The sequence below is a fragment of the Sphaeramia orbicularis genome, chromosome 13 (genome assembly GCF_902148855.1).
Source record: "Sphaeramia orbicularis chromosome 13, fSphaOr1.1, whole genome shotgun sequence".
In the NCBI taxonomy this organism is placed as follows: Eukaryota; Metazoa; Chordata; class Actinopteri; order Kurtiformes; family Apogonidae; genus Sphaeramia; species Sphaeramia orbicularis.
The window spans coordinates 24,548,542-24,575,208 of NC_043969.1; the positions used below are offsets into that span (position 1 = coordinate 24,548,542).

The following is a 26,667-nucleotide window of genomic DNA, read 5'->3' on the forward strand; positions in this document are numbered from 1 at the left end:
ATAGCAGACGCTGCTGATGAAGAAAGAGAAAATGACACATCACACACTTGCAGCTGGAGGGCTGATCTACATGCATACGCCTCCCCTGCACCAACATCCTCATCGCTTCCCAGACCGCCATGGCTTTTGCACAACGAAAATAAAAAACAGAATTTGATTCCACAGTCTAATGATGGGTCTCCAAATCACTTTTCATAAATAATACACCTTTGAGATTTTAATGCACCTTTCTGAGATAAAGGTAACCCATCCTATCCTTACAAATCACTAAACCTGAAATGTTATAATAATAATAATAATAATAATAATAATAATAATAATAATAATAATAATAATAATAATAATAATACATTTTTTATAAGTGCCTTTCAGGACATCCAAGGCCACTGTACAGCAGAGGATAAAACAGACAATGCATACAATACAAAGAAGTAAACAAATACATAAGAGTAATTAAAATACATAGAAATGAAAATATGAGATGGAGAGTAAAACTTATGGTGGGTAAGCTATTCTGAAAATGTGAGTTTTGAGTCTGGATTTGAATACAGTATGAATTACAATGATGAAACAAGCTAATTGTTATTAGTGATAAGATAAAGATAAGAATTATTAGTGATACGATTAAGCACAATCGTATCTTCTATTAAATTTTCAAGATGTTCTGCTTAAAGATGACAGGATTATATTATTTACAGTTTAAAGACAGTGCACGTTCCTCAAGAAAATATAATAATTGGTCTTTGTGCTTTTAAGTGTGTCTATATATGTGTTGGTTGCCTCTGTGCACTGCTCTGGCTGTCATAGTTTGTAGGGTGATGTCATAAAATGAGATGACCTGACAGAGCAACTGGAGTTGACTTTGCATCTTGAATGGCAGATGAGATAATCTGCCTAATACAGCAGATTCCTGTTTTATGTGAGGCCCTGGGATGGGAAGAGGTTGTTGTTGAAGAATGAAAAAAAATCTGGAATGCTGAATCACACTGAACTCCATGATCATGTAAAAATGCATAATCACTGAAACACTGAGACTGATTTGAGTCTGGCAAAGCTACGCCATGCGGTTAAACTGTTCCACCGTGACACAACTCGGATTGAAAGGAACCAAATGAGTCCGTTTTATGTCTATCATAAACAACACACGCATTTCAGAATCCATCATTCACCCGAGCCTTTAAGTCCTCCTCTGTGCTCTGCTTTCCATTACAGCTCAAATATACTTCTTATGTCAACTCTCAAAGAAGCCTAATGCACTCCTGACCCACATATTATTTGACACTTCCATCATTCTGTCCTAAAATTGCATCTAATTACACTCATACAGTGTCTAAGTAGTACTTGAACTAAAAGAAAAAATATTATTTTGTTACAAGTGGAGAACACCTTCTTTTCTCTGACTCCAACTCTAGGGGAGACTAACACATGAATGTACACAATGTAACCTGCAGAGGGAGCTCTTTTTTAACATGCACACAGGAGTCTCAAGGGTGTTAATGCAGCAGGCAAAGCTTTAAACAGTTCATAAGAACAAGCAGCCCTATATGTTTATTATAACTTTATGAAAACATCAAACATATGACATCCATAGAAATCATGTTATACATAACTTGAAAAGAAATAAGGCTTAGATTTCATACAAGGTTAGCAGTTTGTACTTAAAGCTGAAACATCTTCTATATCTGAACTGTATTGTATAATAGAGGAGGATGAATCTGATGTAAGAATATACACTGAAGAGAGTCATATTGCTGATAGTTATACCACAGATGCTCCAACAGACTTGTAAAATGTGAAGTAAAAAAACAAAACAAAACAAAAAAAAAGCAAGACAATCATGAAAAATTCCACTGTGGGACCATCAGGGACTTATTTGATGAAACTGCCAAGTGTAAAACTACTGCCACCAGCGACAAATGACTGATTAGGCTCTGTAATATTGTATTACAATATGTAATGTAATCAGCTTGGTTAATGTGACTGTTTTTAAACTTGCTCAAATGATTGTTTTGTAACAATCAATTGTAAGTTTTGTATTATGTGTTGATTATGTCTTGTCTTGTCGGAAAATGTGTGTTATGCTGCTTTTCTTGGCCAGGCCACTCTTGAAAAAGAGATTTGCAATCTCAATGAGGCTTTTTTTAGCTGGTTAAATAAAGGATAGATATTGACACTACAGTGCATGCTTTGTACAATACACATTACACAAGTGTTTTAGGGTTACACATCTCTACTGCAACAATGTAAAGAGAGAGAGAGAGATTTAAGAAAACTGCTTTAAAAATAGCAATATGGTCAATATAATTCTACTTCGACCTTCTTCTCAGACCTTTATCTTTTTTCCTTAACCTACAAAAGCAAAACAAAAAACATATATTTTCTCCTGAGTAATGCATACTGTAGTGACAGTCTTGGACCATATAAAACCATTTGTGATTGACTACAGGAGCTGTAGATCTTGTTCTGAAACACACTGTGACTGTCCTTAACCCCGGGTTGTAATTTAAACAGCCGTGTGTGTATGTTAGGACATACTGTGACAAAACCATGTAAGGCTGAAGGGGCATAAGATCTGCTTTCATGAATGTCTGTAAACCATTCTTAACACATACACACCCACACATAGGCAGGAGCAACTACAAGTGCATACACATGCACTGACACACGTATTTACACAAACACACACACCGGCTCTCCTCCCTGTTTGTCACGACTCAGACACTCCAGTCCTGAAGAACCCAGCAAGCCAGAACCAATCCCCTACTGACCAGCAACTGTTCTTACTAGATCCCAGCTGAGGCAGAAACAGGAAAGACATAACACATATATGGAGAGAGAGGGGGAGAAATAACACATGAGAATATAGAGGCCATCAGTAATTGTGTCTTTTATTTAATCTTTTCACCCCCGAACAGCTTTTTATTTTACGGTATCTCTACAAAGACACAAAAGCTCACTGCCAATAGTCAACTTGTTAGCTGGAAGTGCTGCTCTATATTTTCTATATTTGCCATGTGCTGCATTTCCTCCATTTTAGCACATTCATCATATTGTATTTAACACATTTAATCAGTGTTTGACTGATGGTACCACACATATTTTCAATACAAGCTGCTGCACAGTGACCTCAAGAATCACCATTTACCCACTCAACACATCTAGCTTGCCAAATGGATTTGGCAAAGCTGCCTGTGTATGCATAGTTTGCCTGCATGTATTCATGTGACTGTGTGATTGTGTGTGTAAGCGACAGAGAGAGAGAGAGAGGGAGAGAGAGAGAGAGACGGGACTCCTGGGCTGGACGATGATGACTCACCCACCCACACACACACACAAAGTCACACAAGCAGACATGCACTTATCACCATCATCACTCAAAACCATGTTAGTGCCACTCGCTGATGCTAATTTTCCCAATCAGCATATCACAGGCCCTGTCAATGCACCGTGAAGCCAGACCACAGCAACGATTGCTTATTGATCTCATTACACGCTCACGTCACTCCATCAAGCATACATCTGTGTGTATGTATGTAAGACACTAGAAGGGCTCCTGCACCTGGACCTGAAACTGCTTTCCAGAAGCCTGATGCTGATAAAATCAAACAAATCTGACAAACAAGTCAATATAATAATCATCATCATCGTCATCATCATCATCATACGGAAATTACGTTTTTTAAAAGTTTTTTTTTTTACAATTTTCTTTATTTTAGACTTTATAGGTGTATACATCTGCTGACTTTAAACATAGAGTATGGCTGAAAAAACACTAACTGCATCATCAAATCTCTAATTCTGTGTCTTTAAGTGACAAAACCAAAGCCAAAGACATACATGCACTGAGAAAAAAAATAAACCTAAGGAAGACATTATAGTTGAATGCAATGTATAATTTGTCATCATAAGGCATAAAATGACAGCTGCTTGTTTTATATCATTAATGGCCTACACAAGGTTCCCAGAATTCATTGCATTCCCAGAAGTCACACTAAGATGGCTTGTTTATAGTAGCTATGAATAAGTAAAAATAGGCTAGGGAGCTGGGGGAAAGACAGCTTTCAAAATCCTCTCTCATACTGTCTTGTAAATATACACGTGTGCTAAAAAGGGATATAAGGCACCACTGCCAGAGAATGTATATACAAAATATTATGGTTTGATGTGAGAAAAGCAGAAATATTATTTGCATAATTTCATACTAAACACTACCCTTTTCTGCGTACTGTGAATGGATTGTGCTGATAGCAACCACCAATGTAGCCACAGGCAAATGTGTGTGTTTCGCAGCAGAGTTGCATGACTAAGCCATTGCACGAACTGTCAAGTAAATGCATCCATGCATCTGTCAGCAAATTTAGAATCCGACATCTCATGTTTGCATATACATTTCATGTGCGATACATGAACTGCTGTGTGTGTAGATGCATGTGATCATGTTCCCTGGAGCTTGGTACCTCCATTCAATTATTTGTTTGATGTTTAACATACATGTGCACCCTAATAGTTAGCCGATGCATCTCAGAATACCACCCTGTGCAAATGTAATTCATCAGTCACTCTCAAAGCTGTTTATGTTGACTGTCCCTTAAAAATGATTTGCACATATTCACTACAGCAATATTACATTACACATACTTCACCATTACACCATTCAGCATTGTTCAGTTGTGCAGTTCTGATCTTCTGGTCATCTTTTCTTCACTAAATAAGCTGCTTCTCATGCAAATATGCCCTCATGCATGTAAAATAAAACATCTGCAACACGCACACATACACATAGGTGCACACAAACCATATTAACCTCGTCAGTCTCCCTCCCTCTAAGGCTCGACGGCTAAGTGGAGTGCTTTTCCCTCATGTTGTTGTACCCATGTTAGGCTACTGACGCCAGCTTGTCATTTCTGTACTCCTATTACTGTGAGAGGGGCGTGCGTCACAGCTCCCACAACCCACTTCTCTCTGTCAGCGTTCTGCTCTTGCTGATTGACACTGACGTTGCCGGGCACTAGCATTTCAGGCTTAGTCCCATGGGAACAACGTGAGCGTCCAGACACTGGTCTTCCATTTGGAGCTGCATGCATAATGACTTCCATCCCATTTTGTCCCTGTACTTCTTAAAGTTTTGCTATTTAATGTTGCCGCTCCAAAATGTTCTTGATGATAAACTGATAACACTGTCTGACATATCAGATCAGTGGTGGAAAAGCATTCAGACATACACAGAAGTACTTTTTAGTACTTTTGTTTAGATTTCACTTTATGTGTACTATAGAAAGTAAAAGTCTGAGGGAGGTTTTACCATCATACTGTACTTCTAATAGTATTCTATTATAAAACGATATAAAATGATTTACCATTCTGCTACTATATTCAGTCTTCAACATGCCAATAAGTATGTACTAATAAATGCTGACATTCCAGTGTGAAGCACTAATAGTTTTAGCAAAGAAAATTTTGAAATAAAACAGCAAACAAGGCTTTCTCCATTGTCCCATGTTTTTCCGACATGAAAAGCTGATGAACACGGATAATGACATCATAGTCACTCCAACAAATATTGTGCTCCCTTTTCACCAGCCATGTATGTGAGACACTATAATGACATCTTCGGACACACAGATCAGGATAAAATCAACAGTATTTTCTAAATGCCTTTATCTCAGCAACACACATCATAACATCTGGCAACACAAACCTATTCTAAAGGAGTTAAAAAACAAAAGAAAACATGAAAATAACATGGTTAATGATTAGAATTTATTCATCTTAGTTATCATAAAAGATACTTGAGTATGTTAGTGTTTTATTTTGCACTTATTAATCTGCTTGAATTACTGTAGTTATACTCCCTCAGACTGACTTAGTTCAAATATTTTTGGGTTAATCTTTGTACATAGTTACATAGGTCTCATGACTCAAAAAATATTCAAACCAATATTCTCTGCAACAAAATGGACAAATTATTTATAGATATTGGGCCTGATGCCATTAGCAAATCCCACAGGAAACAACCATTTTATGGCTGTTTATCTAAAGCATTTCAGCATTACCCCAGATCCCCTAGTGCAGCCTTGTAAACATCCACTGTTAAAATAAAATAAAGTGAGGATGATACGAGTATTCATATAAAATGTCTCATCAGTTATATGGGCATTGTACGATCCATATAGTCTTTATGTTCCTCAATGACTCATTTTGATGTGGAGTGTACACACGGTCTGAGGGAACAACAACAAAAGGGAAGAAACCATGTACTAGGTAACAATCCATAGAAAGGAAGCAGCTCTTCTAAGTAGCCTTGTCTCCAGGCTAAACCGCACAAAAACAGCTTCATCTAATAAGGCCGTATTCATTGAATCCCTTGGTGAATGAGATTGGACAGAGGGAAGCTCAGTGGTACAGACGGGAAAACGTGTGAGGAGCAGAGAATGAGACACAGGGGGGATAAAGTTGAATAAAAGGAGGAAACAAACTGATACCAGCACAAGCTAAAGGTGCCACGATGTGTGCACACATATCTGTTTGTGTGCGCATTTAAAGATCTGAGTGTTTGTTAGAGAATGAGAGAGAGAAGGGGAGATGGAGTCATGTGTTTACCATCCTGTATGCACATCACAGCCCAAGGCCAACTCCTTCGTCTGCTCTTCAGATGAGAACCAAGAGCTCACTTTGTGATGCTTCGCCACAGCTCAGAGAAAACAGGGTGCCATTTATAGAATGAATCCAATTATTTCTGAATTTTGAAACTTGACCTGAAATAAACTCTCTGCTCCTTACCTGGTTACACATGCCCTGAGAGACGTTTGAGATGGCATGAAAGTGTGTATCTGAAATGTGTAAATGTGATCTGAAAGTTGCAAGGAATGTGATGAAGAAAGGCTACTTTCACTTTGTTTTTAGCTTCAGGTGAGGTGCATGTCTGTTAAAAAAAAATGTTTTGTTTGTTATGTGGACCAGCTAAACTGAGATGCTGCACACAGTCTTGTTTTTAACTATTTATTTTATATTGTCTAATTGCCATACATTGTCAAAGAAACTGAAATCGTTTTCAAGAAGTGCAAAATGATGTAAAATATTTAAAAAAAAATTCAAAATACAGGTGTGATGACAGAAGTCTGCTTATTTACTATATAATAAAACACAATAGGACAATAAGATATCATTTGTTTAATGTATCTGAATTATCAACACTTCTATATGTTCAATAAATAGGAATCAGTAAAAAAAAAAAAAAAAAAAAAAAAGATCAAAAGATTGCAACACAAAACTGTAAAATAGTAGTTGCTTTGTGTTCTGGTAAGACACCATAACAATCAAAAAGTACTATTAAGATGCCCCTGTTAAAAACCTTGTGTACCTTATAACAACACGTGTATATGAGAATCAAACATGTTTTTCTGTTAGAATACTACACTGAACTACAACAAGAGGCCTTGTTTTTTTCAGATAAACACTTCTTCACTTTTGCCACTCCTATGTATGTTCTGAACAATTCATGGAGCAAAAGGTCAAGATAAAAACGACAGATCACACAAGAGCTGATCTGGATCTGGCCTCAGATTGAACACTCTGGGATGATTATAAATTCAGAGAAGGCATATCAGGACTGAAGCCAGGAAAAAAAAAACAAGCACACACGCACAGAGGCACACAAACACTTCAGCAGTGTCTTACATAACACAGTGAGTGATGGCAGCTGAGGACACAATAATACAGCCTTTGGCATTTGTCCTCTGAAAGTTGGACAGAGAGGGAATTGGGTGAGCTGGAGAGAGAACAGAGAGGGACAGGCAGACAAAAAAGTGACAAAGTGGGAGAGGGCAAGAAGAGAGAGAGGCAGAGATACAGAGAAAAAGGAAGATTTTCAACTACAGATGCACATGGCCTGAAGAAAAATGCCCCAAGGGAGAATATTACCCAAATTAATGCTGCAGTCCAGTCATTTTCACGTCGTCTCATTTTCTATTTCATCAAGAGTTGCTAGAGCAACTGCCTTTCCCCTAGGACTACATACTCAAGTAGTTTTTTCATGGGTGAATATTGGCGCCATTAAAAAACTGCTCAGAGCTGAAAAAAAAAAAAAAACTCAAACGGAAACATGTTTAAAACTCAACAAATGAACATTGTCATGTAAATTCCTCTGATAAACTGACCATTCAATGTATTCATGTTAGAGTCCGTGTTATTTAAGATATGGGCTTTGTAAACTGCAAAAATGACATTTAATATGAAATCTGAGCTTTGTTATTTTTCACATCATCCCAGAATAATTGCATCCCAATAATGCACATCAGGTTTTGCAGTAACTGGGGCTGCATCACTATTCACACTGGTATCTAATATTAGTCCCGTCCATCTGTTTTCTAAACCACTGCTTCCTTGTGAGGGTTGCGGGGGTCCTATCCCAGCTGCAGGCAGTCATCACTGAGCTGACATATAACAAGTGTTCGTTCTCACCTAAAGGCATTAGATTTTACCAATTAACCTATTAAATGTATTTGGATGATAGGAGGAAGCCAGATTACCCAGAGAGAACCCACACAGACATGAGGAGAACATGAAATCGAACCCTGTACCTTCTTTCTGTGAGGTGACAACGCTAACCACTGCACCATTCTATGTGTGAATACAACATCACCCCGCTGGTGTAAATAATTACAGAAAACACTCCCAATTTGTAGAATATTATGATTGGTAACTAACATAGCATATGTAGCTCATTACTTAAGTGTTGTATAAAATAAGTCCTTACAAGGATAAATGTCCACTTTGGACATATTCCAATTTGCTACCCTTGCAATAGCTTCTACCAACATATGATTTTTTTTTTACAAAGTTTGAAAGAAATGTCAAAAGTCAAGCCTGAAGTTGCTTTGTACATTCTAGAGTGATCTAGAGGGGTGTCTTCCAAACAGCAAAGTATGTTGCTTTTCAATTTAACACTAATGCATTAGTATTCGATATCAGCTGCTCCCCAAAGCCAGACAGTATGTGTATCACACCTGAAAAAGTTGAATTGTTGCATTCCTAAAAGAAACTCTAAGTTCAAGCTGTTGGTGTCTCACAGCTGTCATTAAGAAAGAAAAATCCAGAGTCAGGTGGAGCCTTATCAGATTTTAACCTGCTATTATTTTAAGTTAGAAACATCAACACACTTGAGGTTATGGAGCTTTGTTTTGTCAGGGAAAGTTCTCATCATCTCAAAATTTGCACTTCTTCAGTGATAAGTAACTGTTACTTTTTGCCAGTTGTTTGCCTGGACAAAATCATCAAAAATATAATTTTTCTAAACATGGTTGAAATAAACATACTAAGAGCGGGATTCACCAAAGCAGCACAAATTACAGAGGCTACAATTTAAAAGAAGCACCAAAGGGAGTGGGTAGTGTGTTAAGATGATCTACTAACAATGCATTAAATTATGAAGACAGATGCAGCCAGGTCATCTCAGTACTGACCAGCACCAAGAGCAGCACAAATTAATGCGGTGCCAGATTGCACACACACATGAATGAGGGTGGGGGATTCTACTAACAACATAGACACTGTTTGTTACTGTAACCTGATGCACTCAAGTATGGGTTTTACACACATGGAGTTCAAGGCAGGAGTTTTCTGCAGTAAAACTAGAGGTATTAGTGCAGTGGTTCCCAACCTTTTTTGGCTTGTGACCCCATTTGAACTTCACACATTTCTGGTGACCCCAGGCATTCAAAACAGAGACATTTTTTTTGCTAAAATTAATTTGTTTTTGATCATGTAATAGTTTGCTATACTACGTTGCAAATAAATGTTGTGACTTTCAGGCTATATAATGTATATTATTATGGACGGAGGCAGAAAAGCCAGGTGTAGATTACTGCACGAAGTGAGAATTTGATTTTCCTTGGTTAGGATATGTACAGTCAGTCCACCTTGTATTTACAAGGCTGACATTTAACACTGAACAAACAATAACTCAAACTATGAATTATGAAAGAGCTGCAGCATCTTAAACCGACCACAATGAACATTTGAAAGATAAACAGTACCACAGTGCTTCAGTTTCAGCTTCATAGTTTGTCATGTCTTTTATGTATGTGATTGTCTCTCTTAACTCACTATAGATTTTTATTAGTAAGTTTTTTTCTTTTTTTTTTTTATCAATTACTAGAAATTTCAGGCAACCCCATTTGAGTTCCAGGCGACCCCACGTGGGATCCCGACCCCAAGGTTGAAAAACACTGTATTAGTGGATGAATGCAACTTAGGCTAAAACGATCCAACCTGTTCACAAAGCCACATCGGGATCATTATTACCAATGATGTAAATACAGGAGGGGGATGGTGGGTTCCACAGTGGAAATTAAAGAAGATAGCATGATGTGTGACATAAAGGAGATGCAGAGAAGTCATACTCGTAGGTTAACATATCACTACCATAATTCACAAACTCAAACCTGAGTGGCTCATACATTCACTGTGTATGTTTATAAGTTATTGTTTTTGTAATATCAGTAATAGAGGAAACACTGCACCATGTCTAAGACAAGTGTGCAAACACTTGGTAATTTTGATTTCACTGAAAACTTCATAGAATCTCTGCTTACCTTGCTGAGCCTTTGGTTTCGATGTTGTATGTCTATAAATTCTTTCTATGAATGAGTTCAAGAACAGTTACAACACAGGTGAAAATATGGACTGTTGTCTAATGATCTGCTCTCATAACATCTTGCTCTTCCAAATTCATTCATTCATCTTCTGAAACTGCTTTATCCTCACTAGGGTCACGGTGGGTGCTGGAGCCTATCCCAGCTACCTATGGGGGAAGGCGGGGTACACCCTGGATGAGTTGCCAGTTCATCGTAGGGCTGACATATAGACACAAACAACCAATTGCTCTCACATTCACACCTATGGGCAATTTTAGGTTGACCAATTAACCTATCAGTGCATGTCTTTGGATGGTGGGAGGAAGCCGGAGTACCCAGAGAGAACCCACACAAATATAGGGAGAACATGCAAACTCCACATAGAAAGGTCCTTGGTTGGAATGAAACTCAGGACCTTTTCTCTGTGAGGCGACAGTGCTATCCACTGCACCACCATGTCACCTCCCCTCTTAAATAAACTGACAAAAATTGAGAAAATTCCCTCTCTCTCTTCTACCACCTGCTCTCTGTTCTTGGCAGCACCTCCCCCATGCATAACTGTCACAGTCATGGCAGGTGCAGATGGGTTAAGACATGCTTGTTTCCGGTGTTAAATAATGATGCAATTAACACTAAATCAACACCTGTGAACCTTATTAAATTACATTCCCTCACTCTCCTCCAAAAATTTGCACACTGGAAGGGAAACTCCTACAAATATGCCATTAAGTCAGGTGCAAAAGTAACTGTGTCCACACACTGTTCACACTGTCTTTTTGTTTCTTTTGTTTGTTTGTTTTTTTGACAGTTTGCTAAGTGTTAGCAGGGGCGCCGCTAGCAATTGTGGGCCCCATGAAAGGTAAACATTGTTGACCCTTTAGAAAATTCATCAAAATTGTCGATCTGTCGGAGGGGGTATGTTGGGGTGCGGTCCATAACTAACGTAACTTACGCTGGTGTGAAACCAAACTGAAACTTAACATGCTTTCAACGTCCGACTCTTGACTTCTATTCCTCTATTATACAGTGGATCTTACACAAAATTTTCACAACTTCTAAACTGTATCCAGTGGACCCCCTCCATTGCTCTATGGGCCCCCCACAAATGCTGGGTCCATGAATTTGTCCTCTTTACCCCCCCTTTACAGTGCCAGAGTGTTAGCAAATCTGACTAATTTTTGCTCCTGCAAACTGCTACACATTGTTTCTCATATCAGATACTTCCTTTAAAAAATTAAATCTGTATCTGTCATCAAGAAAATACATTATACTATTTCTGAACACCAATCAATGTGAGTCTGAGCGCTACAAATAGATCTCAGGGAAGCTTTGCAAATCTGAAGACGGTGAGACTGAGAAGAAGAGGAATTGAGGGAGGAGACGGAGGAGGGCAGGGAGACAGAACAAAGAAGGACTCTAGTCCATCAGGGACGATGCTGGTTGTGATGTACGGAAGGTGTTTTGGCCAAACCCAAAACGGAGGTGGGATCCAAAACTCTATTTAGCCAAGTAAAGCTGCACAGTTAATACAAACAGCACTTCATGGGACCCTTCCAAATAAAAAACCTTCTAGTGTTTCACTGGACAGAACCTCCATTGTGAAACAGTGACTATACAGCAGTCACACTTATTGTGTGGCTCACGAGCCACATGCAGCTCATCAAGCTTTAATTGGCGGCTTGCGTGGCAACTTAGAACAGTATGATAGCACAGCCAATACATTTTTAAAAAATATTCTACTACATAATTATACAATGAACACTACGCAACAAACATGTAAATACCCACATTAAATGTCTCCTTTCATCTCACTTAATGTTGTTTTCAAATAGGGGGTAACTGTCAAACATGGCAACATAGCGTGCTCCTGTCATTGTTTACAATACTGGCTCACCTGTGTTGGCAGTGCAGGTCACAGTGTGAGCTTGCATCTTATGATAGCTAGCATGACAAACACGGGACACAAAATGAAACGATTTCTGATCAAAAACAGACCAAAACCTGATGCACAGTCTTGAAAGGAACAGTGAGGACAACGAGTTTGAAGAGGCAACAAATGAAAATCAACGTGAAGATGTCGGAGAGGGGACTAGCAAGCAAACGCCAGATGTTCAGAGTGAAAAATGAAAGGTGCGAGACATACAAGATGAGCACAGGAAATTCCAAGAGAAATGGACAGACAAATTCTTATTTGTTCTTCATGGCTCAAACCCTTTGTGTCTAATATGCAAACACACCCTCTCTTATTTCACCATTCACCATTTCATATCAGCACATCCAAAATTTAATGACATTTATTCACCTGGCAGTGAACTGAGAAACAGCTAACTGCTTCACTTAGTGAGCAGCAAAATCTTATTCACAGAACAACCTCTACTGCAGAGCATTTAACATAGGCATCTTTTGAAATTGCGTGGATTTTAGCACGGGCAAAAAAAAAAATAAATTCTCAGACTCAAAAATAGTAAAAGACTGCTTTTTGGCTTCAGCATGAATATTTTTTTCAGAGTTTGACAATAAGGACGCAATTCTTAAACAAATAAAAGGATGACAGTTGTCTGATTCAACAATAACGAGATGCATGGAAGACATCAGAAAGGACATTGGCCTACAGGACCAGTTGTTGGCTGATCTGTGTACGGCACCTTGTTTCAGCATCGCAGCAGACGAAAGCACATATGTCACTGATGTTGCTCAGCTGTGTGTCTGGGTGAGGTTCCCAAAAGAAAAGTCTTTTAGAGAAGAAATGTTGTGCTTGGTACCACTTCACAGCCAAACAAGAGATGAGGATATTCTGAATCCAGTTTTTTTGAAGAGCACCACCCTAAGCTGGTTGAAACTGGTAAGTGTGTGTACTGATGGAGCTCCGACCATGCGAGGCAAAGAGAGGGGTCTTGTTGGCCTCATGAATAAAAGAGATGAAATACCCAAATTTGTCAGTTTTCACTGCATCATCCATCAGGAGCCACTAGTATCAAAGCTCAAAAACAACACATTCCAAAATGTGATGCAAAAAGTTGTGCACGTGGTGAACTTTATCGTTTCAAAAGCACTAAACCACAGACAGTTCAGACAGTTAATTGAAGCCTATGACACAGACTATAGTGATTTAATGATGCACAGTGAAGTGAGGTGGTTGGCCCGTGGAAAGGTTCTGGAGAAGTTCCTGAGCCTCCTCCCTGAAATTTGCACTTTCCTGGCCAGCAAAGGGAAAGACCCACACTGGATCATACAGCTGGCCCTCCTTACTGACATCACCTCTCACCTGAATGCTCTCAACTTGCAGCTCCAAGGGAAAGACAAGCTTCCAAGTGACATGCTGAGGCCAGTCAGTGCATTCCAAAATAAGGTAGCTGCTTTGTGGATACCTGACAGAGCACTCATCCACTTCCCAAAACTCAGTGCAACAACCACAAGTCACCCATCTCTACAGCAGCATTTCAGCTACAGAGGATTTGTTGAGGTTTCAGAGGAGCTGAAGGGTGATTTTGAATCCAGATTCAGTGATGTGAATGAACATAAGGAGATTTTCAACTTTACTGAAAACCCTTTCCTCGTGGATGTGTGCTCTCTCACTCCAACTATCACACAGCTCTGCCCCGTTGGTCATGCTGCTCTGGAAAGTGAAATAATTGAGCTGCAAACAAATGATATTCTCCAAACTGAACTCAAAGCAGGGGTTGGCCACTTGTGGAGTTTGGACTTTCCCACAATGAAACCTCTTGTACAGAAAGTGATGCCTTTCTTTGTGAGCACATACACTTGTGATTCAACATTTTCAACCATGAAGACCATCAAGAGGAAACAGACCCATGCTCATCTTGAATGCCTCACTGTGATTGCAACAAACTACAAATACAACATGAAGAAAGTCAAGGACATGCATGACAACTTCTGTTCATCCCAATATTAAGGTGAGTAATATATGATATAAATGGAAAATGTATTGGCTGTTTCTTTTTTTTATGTGTAGAAATGCTCATTTTTGAGGGTGATTTGATATATTGTCATAAAAGTGGCTCCCCCTTAACTTTAATCTGTCAATGTGGCTTTTGTGCAAAAAATAGTGAGGATCACTGCAATACATGTTGAGACATGTTGCAGAAAACTCACTGCTTTAGATAAAAGGTGATTTGTATGATGTGATGTTCTTTTTCGACAGCTCAGCATCTTGAACTCTGTCTGAATTTTGGGTTATTTGAGCCCCTGACTCAGCCCTGCTGTGGACGTCTGTGAATCCACAGCATGTCTCTAATAAAGGTCACAAAAACATTTTAACTTTGTGTTTCCCAGTAAAGTCTACAACTTGATCTTAAAGATTTGCATTTCTTTAGTCTCGTAGGATAATTGCCTAGTCATATTTTTAGCCAAATTATGATATCTGCATAACTTTACTCTCCTAACACTGCTGCATCATTTTTTATTATTGGTTATGAACAGAAAAAAAAAAAAAAAAAAAACACTTAGGCAATTATGCTATGAGGCTAACGATTTGTGTTCATGTGGTTTTGGGACTATAAACACTTGCATTACACTACCTACCTTACCTGTGTACGTCAGACACATTAATAGTACTTTTTTTTTTAACACCAACCTTAATATATTAGAGCAAAGTCTATATGAGACCAACCATCTCACACAGGTAAGATGATGCCTTATACCATTTCACTGAAGTGCTGCATGTATTTCCATACCGGCAGCACACCAGTGACAACAGCCTAACAATGATTTAATTTAATCAGAAATTTAGTTTCTACAAAGAGTGAAGAGTTCAAGCTGTGGTATGGTTTTCATTCATCCTCTGAGTAACAATGAGGAGACAAAGGTTAGACTGAGCGATCTTGTGCACCGGAATGTTTTTTGTTGAGAAATTGAAACTATAGCGAAAGTTTAAAGTTACGTAGAATATTGCTAGTATGATGTCAATTTGACATAATGATGAGGCGGTGCAGTGGGGTATTGGTTAGCATTTTTACCTCATAGCTTTAAGGTTCTGTGTTTCATTCCCAGGTAAATTTTCTGTATTCAATTTGCCTTTTCTCTGTAAATTGGACTCCACTTCACAGGTTTCTCCCAGGTCTTCTGGTCTTTCCCTCACCATCAAAAACAGGTGTACATAAGTTAGTTCTCATGCCAATGCCCAAGACCAGAGCACTGATGAAAATCTGGAGTAGATCACACAATGCCCTCAGTGGCGGCTCACTGCTGTGCTTAGTGCTAATGCTATTCACTAATGCTAAGGCTAAGTACTCTGAGTACTATAGGATGGGTAAAATGCAGAGGCTGAATTTCCCCATGGGGATGATTACGTCAGTTGACCTTCTTAATCATGATTATCAGAAGTTTTCACTTCCTATTCTGGGTTACCTCATGTGATAAACAGGCATCTCTCTTATTTTTTATTTCTTTATTTCTACAACAGTGTTGTTGCAGTGATGTTTAACCCACCTCACACACACCTTTCATGAAGTTCATTTGGCTCGTACTAATCTTTTCTTTGGCTCACATTAACTTTTGCATCACAATGAAAATCGTCAGGTACCACAGCTGTGTGTTTCACCACCACCACCGGGGTAGGGTGGGTGTTTCGTCTATTACTGATATTCCGAAAACAATATCTTATAAACGCTCAAATGAGGATTGTTCGAGGAAGAATCATGACCCACATATGAATCAAAAACTTCTCATCTCCTATTAATTTAGGCAAGTCACAACCAAACTAAGTTTGACCTCTAATTTTCTCTATTTACTGTTGGTCTAATCTGTGTGTGATGGCTTTTGTTGTTATTAGAAACTCTGACAAGAAACTCTGTATCATTTGGATCAACATTATACCAATGTTGACAATATCTAGATGAAGCAAATACATGTTCACATTTTCCTGTTCATACAGCTGTGGTGTTTCAATAATGACTTCCCTGCATATCCCTGCATGAGTACAGACCAGGAGCAGGTTGTCTTACATATATTCATTTTGTTTTTTGTCATTATTTCTTCAGCAGCAGCAAAACAACACATTACATAAACTGTGCAAATGAATGCAGACAAAATTCTTGAACACAGACAGGCATTAGTAATGCTATAAAAAGAAATAAATTCACTAGCCTTGCAAACTATGCTAGTGACATTTATGTTTCAAACCCACTGGTTATTACAATGCCTACAAGCAAAATGTCATGTAAAATACTGCAAATCCACTGATTTGCCGTTATAATAAAGATCATCTTAACAGCAAAGTTTCCACAAAATCATTATTATTATTATTATTATTATTATTATTACTATTACTATTATTATTATCTTACATCTATAAAATCCCTCTCAAAAAGAAGGTCATGTGACAATTTAGGAACAATCCCAATCTGAGACTGTAAGATCACCCAGACCTAACACAGGGCTTTCATACTCATAGATGCATTTTTGTTTTTATTTATGCATTTCTTTTTCCTACAGCTTTTCAAAGTTGGCGTTTACTGAAGTGTGTTAAACTGGAACAGTCTTTCAAACATGCCTGTATGATAGAACTAGAAAGAAAGCACTAAAAACAGGAGTGTTTGTATCAAGTAATTGTATTATTTTGTTGACAAAATGTCATTATGAAAAAGCATTGTTGAGTTTTGACATGCAAGTGGAATGTTTAGCTCCAAGTGTCATGTGTTATTGTGCTTTTCTGTGGAGCTTTGTTTCAGTGAACCAAATTCCGTAGTGCATAAGCAACAGCAAAACAAAAAAAAAAAAACTAAAACTAAAGTTATGTAACCTTTATCAAATCCACATACTTACAAGCTAATTAAATTAGCAAAACTGCATTACAATGGTAATTAATGATGCATGAGATAAGATAAGCATAAGTCCAACTGCAGTAATGAATGTTTTCCTGTTTCCTTGTGACCAAATGGTACAAATGTGGAAAAACCTCCAGCTGTGACGATGTCACAAAATGAGTCCATTGGATCCCCCGCTGGAAAAGAGGACTCATTTCATACTGAAATGTCCCTAGTGAGTTATTTTAACATCAGAGGCAAAGTAACATTGTGCTCTCTTATCCATCATTTCACGGTCCACATCCCCATCATTATAATAACTTCAGACCCAGTTTCAAAGGAGCAGGTGTGCCAAAGCCTATCTCAAAATAGACTTTTAGTGTTCAGTAACACTCTGCTGTTGACTACGGCACGGTCGATGTAACATTTTTATGTTTAAATGAGACCACGACTTATTGTGTCTCAACACAGACAGCCTCAGGCAATTAGCTGCTACATGCACACGACGTCACCACAGTGTGTCTGCAGCCGGTGTGTGTGAACATAAACATGTATGTGTGCATTATGAGGGATAATGGAAGGGAAAAACACTCACAGATGCATGTGATGTAATTATGCCCTTGATTATCTGATTGGGTAATCTACAGGCAGGTTGGAAGCGTCCAAGACAAACACACTGTCGGCGGATTGTTGACCGAGCATAAACCACTAGAAAGTGCACACACACACACACACACACACGAACACACACCCGTGTATGAGAGCATGTGATCACCGATGCATAATGTACAGGTAAACAGACAGCAGTGGAAGCATCACAGATTGGTGTTTATCACAATCATAAGTATTTGTGTTCGTGCCTTACACAAACAGTACAGTATCTTTTTTTTGTGTAGGAGAGGAAGACAGTGTTTTTCCTGAAAGCAGTCCAGGATGAAAGAAAGCAACTGAGGAAACCAAGCTGCTGATTATGTTGCAACATTTCTGATGAACTTCCATATATGAAGATGGCTGCTGACAGCGTGTGTGTCTGTGAAAAAGAGAGAGAGAGAAACTGCTTGACTGGGCCACTGATATAAACTCACAATGACACATCAGTTCAAATTGAATAGAAGTCTTGCATTATGAGGACACAGCACATGTGGGAGCTTCACCAAGGCCTGGCTCCTTATCTGTGTGCGCACCTTAAAGTCTATTTATTTGGTCTTCATGCAGTGTTTCTTACATACACATGATTAACTGTGCAGACCACACTGCAAAGACAGTTGAGAAAATTTGTTGATTAAGTGCAAAACCTATGGAATAAATTTTTCATAAAACTACACAAAATCACTATCTACAATTACAAGAGATCACATTATGACAATGTGCCATAATATTGTTCAGTATTGTGATGATGATGTGACATGCAATAAATTAATATTAGTTAATCAAAAGGTTACTGCTAACTCACAAGTCAAATGTTCATAAGTTAAGTGTGAATGCGTGTAAATAAAATGTTTTTTCTTCGTCATTATGATTCAGGCAGCCTTTTGCTGTGTGTTTACTGCTCATATTTATATCATAATTAAGATGGAAACATGTATTTGTCTCATCTATTCATAATACATGTTTAAACACAACATACTATATTAATTACATCAATGGGTTACAGTAAATCAATCTAATTGTCTAAATATCAAATAACAAAGCAAATATTTCTCACTGTCTTATTAGCTGCTACATTCTGTATATCCCAATGACCCTGGTCAAACCTCCCTACTCACAGGCATAGGGATGGGTACTGAAACCCCAGTACTAAACAGGCCTGGGGCCAAATTATTAAAGACTGGAGGATTGATAGGTTAAGACGTTATCAGTTTTCCTAAGTGTACTGGAGAAAAAAAAATTGAAACAAGAAAAAGAATAATGCAAAAGCTGTTTGGTTAACTTTTCTCACCAACTCTGTTTCTGACTAAGATGTTCATCTGTGACAGTCTACGCCTAAAATACAAACTGGAAATAATTTGATCACAATTTAAAATGTAACACTAACCCTAATCTAAAAAAAAAAAAAAAAAAAAAAAAAATTGATAACCATACCATAAATATACCATAGCATTAAAGTATCAGATCAATGAGCAGTACTGATTAGAGTAAAGTTTTAGTCCTGTCTTTGTTGTATTTTTGTTGTTGTTTTAATATGTAAAGTGCCAAGTGTATTTTAATAATTTTTTACTTACTTTAATGTGTTATTAATTGCAAATTTTGTATTGCAAAACTTGGATTGCACTGTTTGTGTTTTAGGTATTTAAAATTGTGCTAAACCCACTTTTATTAGTCTTTGGTACATTTATTTGTGTATTTGGACAGTAATAGTTCAAAAAGTTTGAATTTGAACCCTCCAGGTGCTGCAAAGCTATTTCTATATTCATTTTGGCAAAAATTGAGTGGATTTCGACAACTCGTTCTAATTCCTGCTTAATTTGTTACGTTTTATAACCAGTTATGTCATGACATTTGCATATACAAGGTCAAGACTTCCATTGAACGTTTCTCTGAGTACGACATAATTGTTTGTCAGCAGCAGTGGTTGTAGTCCATACTGAAAATACATCCAAATTTCAAGCCAAATACATAAAATGTTCAGTTGTTGGTGGTATTAACAAACACAAGTGGCTGATCGGGACAGAAAGCATGGTCAACAACCTGGGGGTGGGGTGGGGTGTGAAGTGGCTCATTTGCATTTAAAGGGCCAGCGCTCAAAACTACCTTTCTGGTGTCATTACTCAGAAATAGGCTTGAAGATGGACCTGTGGAGTTGAATTAATGAAGAATTCAGACCTAAGCAGAGCATTTACAGTTTATGTAGACCACAGGGAAATGTTTAAAATGCATAATTCCATTTAGAAAAGCAAAATATCACTCCTTTAAAAGTTGTATGTTTATAACCTTGTGCTACCTTTTAGGGTAACAATTCAACATCTATTCAGGGACTGCAGATGAAAAATCAATGTACAATGTCCTTGTTAAATAAACAATAAAAAACAATAATAGTATCAATATAATCTTAATGATAACAATAACCTGTAACAGAGGTGACATTCTTATGTTATACATGTCTCTATCAGACAAAAGTTCCTCTTATTGTATTTACTAAAATGTCAACTGAAACACTGAAACACTGATCGAATGTTCCGAAGTGTCAGGAATAAAATTACCTATATGTAATAGAAGAACACAGGTCTGGAGAAACTGTCATCAAAACACATGATAAAGGCCAAAGGCAAGATTTTAATTGGGTCTATGTTTAAATGAAGACTAACACTGGTGCTGGAAATGGTGTCACTGTGCGAGAATAATGAATAAGTAATGCTTCTTCTTCCATGATCAACTAAGTAGCAAACTGCTTTTAATGATAAGGCCTGTATGGTTGTATTTCATTTTTCGTGTAAACAAACCTCAAAAAGGAAATAATTCATTTTATCTTGTTATGGACTATGGAAGGTAATTACTCATTACCACAGTGAGGAAGCAGAGCCGGTATGGGCACTGAGAAGTCAGAAGGTGTAGATGAATAACAACTTTCAACTCTTTTCTGCTAACAGTTCACTGCATGGGTATTTACTACGGAGCAGGAGGAAGGGGAACAGATGCACAGATGTATGGACAGCTCTAGATTTTGCTCATAGATGCTGCCCCCTGTTCAGGCCAACCGCCCTCCCCTCCGTTCGCCTCTCACCAAGCATATTTTGGAGCTAAAACACACCATTGAGTCTAGTAACAAGGCAATCTTTGTCCAAAGCCACCAAACCTCACCTGGACAGCCAGCGGGGAAGCCACTGTATGTGTGTGAGGGTGTTGTATGTGTGAGTATGTGTATACAGTAGTGGCCAGGCCAGGTTAAAATTATTTGCTGCAACCTTTCTGTGGATGCTATCTTCACACACAGTTTCACTCTTGCTCTCCTTTAACATTATGTGGAAACAAACACACAAACACACACTTTTCTCACATGCAACCTCTGTCTTACAAACCATGAGATCGGCTCAAACTTACTCGTGTGATGGGAAGAGGACTCTGATCAGTGGTGTGTTTAGAAAGACAGCACAGAGGCTGAACACAGGACCAGATAGTTGTCCCTGACCATCAACACTTCTGCTGTGCTTGGCAGCAAACCTCCTCTCACTCCCCCTCTTCTCTTCACCCTCCCCAACAAATCCTTCAACACTCTCTCTTTCCCCTTGCTCCTTCGCTCTCACGCAGTAGCTCCTACATTAGGTCCCCTCCAGCGTTTGTTCCCCCTTCTCTCATACACTCACTCACATTTGGCTTCTTGATTGCTCGGTGTGCGATGCAGCCACTGTCTTTTATTCTTTCAGTCGTTTTTTTTAATCTATCGTTTGTCTTTAGTCCGTCGCTCTGTCGACCTCTCCATTTTTCTGAGTTTCTTCTGAATGAAACAGTCCATTCAGAAAAGCTCAGGCTGCACATTTTGGGTCAGGGATCTGGTCAGTCACCTCCTAAAAGCTCCAAAGTCTCCTTTCAATTGCTTTAATCTTGGTCTAATTCTGCATGTCTCATTCTTCAGTTTTACAACTTCTTTTTATCCCAACTTCCAATAAAAAAATCAATCATGCCTAGTTGGACCATTGATATTTCATTTGATTGTGCAGTGGTTTTTGGCACAAAATTGAGTTGGAATTCCTCTTTTTAATGATGAATTAATATTGTTACTCTTTTTAGGTCGATTCAGTACACATACACATTTCTACACATCTTCACACTAAAATGTCTAATAGACATTCTCGGTTTTTAAGGAACAAAATAGAGACTGAGGCAGTGATACATTAATATCTAGGGCATTGTTGCTCTATTTAAATGGAATAAAATTAATATAAAACACTAAACCAGAAATCTAAATCATTTAGAAAGAAAGACTGGCATATAAGACAATATTTTTTGTTATTGATAAGATAAGATATGACTTTAATGATCCCACTGTGGGGAAATTGCAGTGTTTACAGCAGCAAAATACAAAAAACAAAGTGCAGAAAGACAGATGTGAAACAGGAAATATCAAAGAGATTCTGCTATTTATGTTACTTGTTCTGTACATACATACATATTATTTACATATTTGCAATAATAATAATATATAATATAGTTATATGTGGCATTATAATGACTTTTTGTCTCTTAGGGTCTGTTTTGTTTATATTGTCAGTTAAAAAACTCAAAAAATTTCCAGTGTTTTGTTGTGTTTGTCATGTTCTGACCATAAAGATTACTTTACAATCATAAGTAACTATCTTTTACGTCGCTTTGTCTTTTGGAATAAGAAGTCAGATTGCACAACATTAAGTCAAAATAAAGAAAATTAGCAAAAAACTTAGCACTTGATCCCAAAATAAGAGGCTATAGGTACGTTTTTGCATTTATTTCCATCCCTTAAGACCATTTTTATGCTATTTTATCTTGTTGTGTCTTATACAGTTATTTAGAACCACAAATAATGTCCACTTCAGCCTTTAAATGTTAGATTTCAAGGTTAGATTTAGCATTGTCTCATTATTATTATTATTAGCGACATGAAAATGTTTATCGTGATAATGCTTTCAGCCATATTGACCTGCTTCTCCTGAAAAATTAAATAAATTCATAAAAATTGTCTTATTAACATCAACATTCAATCACTCATTATATAAGCAGTATTTTGAGGTCTTGCAGAATCACGGCTGTTAAAACCTCAACGTGTTATCTGTTCATTAAAGAGTAAAAACAATACTCCCCTTATCTCATGAAAGATATAATAAGCCTCAATGCCACACCAAGTTGATAGCACTGGCGACCGGAACAGGTTGTGTGTCTCCCTGGAAATGTATGTGCGTCAATGAGAGAATGTGGGCCTTCCCTCAAATAGATCTCTGAACACGTCTCTCCTTTAAGGTCTGTCTGAAACTCTCCCTCGCCGCTTTGCCCCTCCTTCCTGACACAGAAACTGTATATGATGTTGAGATGATGAATATGAACACAGTACAGCTTATTAACAGTATGACCTCCATTTTTAAGGGAGCCCAGATTCAGAATCACAAGAAAGCATACTCGTTTTGGCCTATGAAGGCATTTTGATATGTTTATTGTGCAAAGTGGTTCTTAATAACCATGTGATGTTTGTCTTTTCTTGTGTGAGTGGAAGCATTTGCACACTGAATGGATATAATATCACAGCGTAATAGAGAAGGGAAGGAAGGAAATGGCAAGCTAAAACAACAAACAACAAAACACTTTGAAATATTGTTGCTTTTTTTAGGCATTCTATTTATGGCTGTTGTTATCTCGTATAGAGCGAATGCTTTTCAGTTGAATGTGACCCAAAAACCACGAGTAGCGAGGCCTTTCCCCCCGAAATCCCCATTCCACTGAGAGCCTGGTCATAAGACAAACAACTTCTGTCAAAACACAAGGCCTTTATGGGGATCTAGTCCAGAAAAATCATAATGGAGGAAATTGAAGCCAAAGTAAATGAAGAGTTCACTGTGCTGGCAGTAATAATAGCAATAATGTGATTATTTACATAGGTTACAAAGCAACCGTGTTTATAAGTAATCATCTTTTCTGCTCATTTTTCAACTCCTCTTTTGTATTCTGTGTCATAAAATCAATAAAACATCTTTATTGGTGAAAAAACATCACTTTTGTAGCTTTTTCCATTGAGATAAAGTTCACAGATTAATGGGTACTGAAAATAATCCATAGTTGCAGCCCTAAATATAAGGTCATATGTTCTACATGGCACTACAACAGGACAACAAGACACCCCATTCACCTTAAAAGGGAAAAAAAATACAGAATTAAAGCCATGGAGCAGAGCCGATGCTATTTTCCAGCTTCCAGTTCAGCAGAGTGCCTGTCTTGCCTCTGGCTTGGCAGGCTGCACCAGCCTGCTTCATAAATACTGCACAACCAATGCTTGATGAAAACCCCCGCTCCTCTCAGGTACAACTGCACTCTGGAGAGCTTCATTATCTACTGTACCTACAAACTGTGTGCTTGTGTGTTTGTTTGTGTGGAACTTAGTTTAAAATAGAGGGGAACGGAGAGAGGATCAGGAAGATTTAATTCATTCACCAGTTTGTTAAAAAATGAACTACACTGTTATGGAGCGGACTTCGTAACTCTTGGGAACCATCATCATTCTGCATCATCACCGGCAGTCATTTAATGCTCATTTACCTTTTTAGTGAAGCCAGATAATTAAATCATATTCAAGAAGATAGAGTGTAAATGTAATAGATGGGCTCAGTGGTGACTCTTAACTTTGCGTGTGATTTACTTTTCACAAGGACTGTATAAAAAAAATAAATACATAAAATCAGCTCATAAATTCAGTTCTTAATTCAATATCTGTGGCATTGTACTGCCAAAAACAGTGCTTTTAGGCATTTCATGTTTTCTTTTCTGTCTGTTTTAGTCACATGATACACACAGGAGTTAGTGCTTGATTACATAACCATTGTTTTTGATGACTTTTGATGGTCTAATAATTTTTTTCTGTGACTGTATATAATAACAGCTTTGTCAAAAACTTTCCTTTTTAGCTAATATTCACTTTACATGAGCGGGGTTTGTAAGTGTGTTAAACTTCATGGCATTACTCTTACTAGTCTACAGTAGTGAATCTATTTAGGTCTGTTTATTATGCTGAAGAAATAATGACTGATGAACTGATGACTTCAGATGGTGAGAGATTACAGTAAGGCTGTGAGCTGCTGAACTTCAATATGTAGTCTCTCTCATATATATGTATATCCTGTTAACCTAAGTCAGTGATTCCCAACCTTTTTGGCTTGTGACCCCATTTTAACCTCACAAATTTCTGGTGACCCCAGACATTCAAAACGGAGACTTTTTTTTTTTTTGCTAAAGTTAATTTGTTTTTGATCAGATAATATTTTGCTATACTATGTTGCAAATAAATGTTAATTTTAGATGACATTTAGTCTATATAATGTATATTATTATGGACGGAGGCAGAAAAGCCAGGTGTAGATTACTGCACAAAGTGAGTATTTTATTTTCCTTGGTTAGGATATGTACAGTCAGTCCAGCTTGTATTTACAAGGCTGACAATTAATGCTGAACAAACGATAACTCAAACTATGAATTATGAAAGAGCTGCAGCATCTGAAACTGACCACAATGAACATTTGAAAGATAAACAGTACCACAGTGCTTCAGTTTCAGCTTCACAGTTTGTCATGTCTTTTATGTGTTGTGATTGTCTCTGTTAACTCACCATATATGTACGTTGTTTTTGTTTTTTTTCTTTTTTATATCAATTACTAGAAATTTCAGGCAACCCCATTTGAATTCCAGGCAACCCCACATGGGGTCCTGACCCCAAGGCTGAAAAACACTGACCTAAGGATTAAGCAGTTTCAACAAGAAAAGTATAGGAGAGGCTTTTAGATTCTGATCACTTGTTATTTTGCACATTTTTATTTAACGTTAGGGTTCCCAAGTGTCACAGCCTGTATCTCCACATTGACATGTGCTAAAGGGCAGAAATTTTAACCCTGGAATCCTGTTAACCTAAGGATTAAGCAGTATCAAGGCCTGCCTGATTTACACAAATGCTTTAGAATTACGCTCATATCATTATGAGCCACATTAGGGACAAACATAGCTGCTACAATCAAGGTAATTAATAAATCTGCAGTGTCACAGATGTATGTGCGGTCAGGAAAAATATGGATTTGTGTTGACTTCAACTAGATATTGTCCAAATATGGCAATGCTGGCCAAAAATAATGCAAAATGTAACAAAAAAGCAGTCTCACACAGCCTAAGTCTTCCAGAAACCAGGAAAGGTTTGCTACTTTTTGGTTGTAACTCACCTACATTTTACAAGAGGTTAGAAAATCATGATTCACATAACAGATTGTGATTCTACCTCAAAAGATCGTCATTTGAATTTTTTTGCCAGGTCACCCAATAGGTCATCCCAATATCACTATCACTACATGCATAAAAACTCAAAATACCAGATTAATAATATGGATATATACCATACATTATGACAACAATTCATCAAACTGCTTTAAAACACAAGGTGATGTGCCTTTGTTTGTGTTCTGCTCTTCCTGTGCCCTACATTAATCTTCATGTTCCTCTCACTGTGTCTCTCCTACACATTACACAGTGAGGACAGGCCACTGGAGGACATGCTGTCCTCAGCAACTGGTCAATTGAGAGGTTTTTTGAGTTTAAAGTTCAATTTGTCATCA

General features: G+C 37.8%; 1 protein-coding gene across 2 annotated transcripts in view; it reads right to left on the minus strand.

Moving 5' to 3' along the window:
- The window catches only part of LOC115431462 (cGMP-inhibited 3',5'-cyclic phosphodiesterase A-like), a 71,558-nt gene that overhangs the window by 41,825 nt on the left and 3,066 nt on the right, over positions 1 to 26,667 (minus strand). The window lies entirely within an intron of this gene.